We start from the raw sequence: 2768 nt of genomic DNA, 5'->3' as shown, positions 1-2768 counted from the left end.
ATGTGCTTGCTTGATATTTAAAATTGTTTCAATTATAATCAACTTTTGGGGGGAAAGTGCTATATAGGTCGAGTAAACTTTTACTCTTTGCTTTAGAGAGATGAAGGAATGTAACTTTTATTTTGAATCCAAAAGGTCACTGTATCATGTACACAATGATTGCAATAATGTAAACAGGAAGAATGACTACATATACAAAAAATCAAAAGAAAATGTTACAAAAATACAAAGAACAAGTCTGGCTCAAAAGAAAGATGTGAGAAGACATTCCCAATCTACTTGTTTGCATTGATGGGAGATCCACAATTATTGTGCATTGAATATATTTTCAGAGTTTTTTGATGTTTTGTTCAGTTATGCTGATTTTTTCTTTTTCTTTCTTTTTCTTAAATATACTATTTGTTATTTGGGATGACTTTTGGTAGAAGAGGAGATATATTGGGGAAAACTACAGTGATATAAAAAAACCATCAATAATTTTGTGTGTGTGTTATGTTCAGTTTTGTTTAATATTTGCACCTCCTGCAGAGGAGGGGAGGAAACAGACAGCACAGTCGTAGCACAGGTAAGGAAGTTCTCTTGAAGATCCTGCTCTGATTGAAGGATTTGCCCACGTGCTGAAAGGTCCTTTTCCAGAACTACTATCTGACCATTGTCCAGAGTTTAGCTTATTGCCATGGGTCTTTACTGCCAGGGTCCAGCTTACTTCATGTAGTGGAATCATAATTGACCTGTCAGTCTGGATTGAGCAGGAGGATAAGTTTCTGGCCCCGGACTCCAGCAATGGAACTGATTTTGTTGGTACCAAAAAGGATGACACGAGCAAAGGAGTTCTTCCTCAGCTTGTCCAGGTGCTGGAACATTCCAGTGATGAGGTCACAGCTCAAGAAGATCTTTCTGAGTTCCCTGGGAAAGTGGTACTCGGCATACCATAGGGACCAGCCTTCGAAGTGAAAGTGCTCCCTCAAGGACCATGTCAGGGTGTCCTCATTGCAGTAATTTTTCTTAAATTCATCCAGTATGAAAGAGTTCTTGGGCAGGTTCGCAAAGGGTTCTTTAGTCTTGGACTCTGCAGCCAGTACCTTCTAGCATACAACCATCTCCTCCTCAGGGCGGGGATTGCGGGCACCCTCTCTTCCTTCAGCTCTTTCTGGGACTCCAGGAAGTTGTCTCTTTTCTTTTCTCAGAGTGTCTTCTTTTTAGGCTGCCTGTTGGTAAACTTTAAACTTTTTAGCATCAAACTATGCCATCTTCTCACAGAGCTTCACCTTTCCCAAGAGCTTTCACCATTCCTCAACTTCTCACAGAGCTTCACTTTTCCCAGCCCTGAACTGAGGTCGGAGAATGCAGGTGAGCAACCTGGCAGTTGTTATTGTGAAAGGCCTGCCAGAAAGCTGTCTCTGGGACCTGCTTATCCAGCTATAAAAGTGCACCCAACAGTGATGTCATCCAGTCATATGCTCCCTCACCTGAAAAGTCCGAGTTTTCAGGTGGGTGTCCAGGAGCCCCAACACTCATCTCACCTCTTCTTTTGCATTCTCTGTGGCTTGCTTGCTGTGATGCATGATGTCAAGGATGGGGAGCACCCAGGTACTGGCTGGAGGAACGGTCATTGTCAGTAAAGATCATTTGGGCTGCTGCCTCTGGAGCAGAACCTCAAAGATCTTCATTGCTCAAATAGTGTGTGATGGCGTTGCTTTCAAACATACAAAACCCATCATCCCCTCAAATGCTGGAACCTGTAAGCAGAAAATTTTTGGAGAATTTGGGGGTGCCAAAGTGGAAGTGGGAATGTGCAGACAGAACACGGATCTAGGTTCCACTGTATTGTGCCCCAGTTTTCAGGGTACTTGGTCCGGGCTGCCATGGTGATTCTGCAGAGAGAGGGGGTGGGGAGGTTGGAATAATTTTTAAAGATGGAACAAAAAAGCTCATTTTATCCCTGGACTAGATGAATATTAGATTAGAATAGCTGAAGCATAACAGATAGATGTCATCTAATCTGAGTCATCCTGGAGAGAGGAGAATTAAAGAAGTGATTTCTCAGCCATGACTGTTGTGAATCTTGCCTGTTTCTCACCTACTAAGTGACTTGTAGTAAAGCTAACTTTCTGTATTCTCTACCAAGATGGAATGTCAGTCTCCCCTGAGCTAGGTATGACCAGGATCTTAGGTCATAAATCTATACATACCACATACTCAACCCTATCTATATTAGATACATTTTTTCTGGATATATTGCTTTCCTAATTTGCTTACTTCCCTTTGCTTCAGTTCATGTCTTCCCAGGCTTCTTTATAGTTGCCATTTATATGGTAATAATATTTCACTATATTAGTGTACCTAACATTCACAAATTGACTCAATTCTATTATTTTACAAATGAGGAAACTGAGTTCAAAGAGGTTAAAAGTTTAGCTTAAGTCACAGAGAAGGAAAATGAGACTCAGTCGGGATTGGATTGAGGTTGCTTGATTTTAAATCTTGACTTTTTTCACTAGACTAACTATTCTTTACATTTCCAGCAAAGTGGCTTCTAGCTACTACATTCCTCGACTTGCCAAATGCTGACGATTCATGATGGGGAGTGTGCAGTCATAGGCTATAACCCCATGATTAACTATAGTTAATAGATGTAGCAAGAAAAGCATCTTAAAGGCCATGTAGCCTGACGCCTTCATTTAAATAATAATAATAGCTAACATTTATGCAGCACTTACTATGTGTCAGCCACTGTGCTAAGCATTTTATAATTTTTATCTCATTTG

At 40.8% G+C, this 2768-nt stretch overlaps 1 pseudogene; it reads right to left on the bottom strand.

Annotated features, from left to right (window-relative positions):
* Window positions 1-506: 506 nt before the first annotated feature.
* LOC100929910 lies at window positions 507-1935 on the bottom strand (annotated as a pseudogene).
* Window positions 1936-2768: the final 833 nt, after the last annotated feature.

This window comes from Sarcophilus harrisii, chromosome 3 (assembly GCF_902635505.1).
Source record: "Sarcophilus harrisii chromosome 3, mSarHar1.11, whole genome shotgun sequence".
Taxonomy (NCBI): Eukaryota; Metazoa; Chordata; class Mammalia; order Dasyuromorphia; family Dasyuridae; genus Sarcophilus; species Sarcophilus harrisii.
The sequence above is the reverse complement of the archived record's forward strand: the minus strand, read 5'-3'. Positions and strand labels throughout refer to the sequence as shown.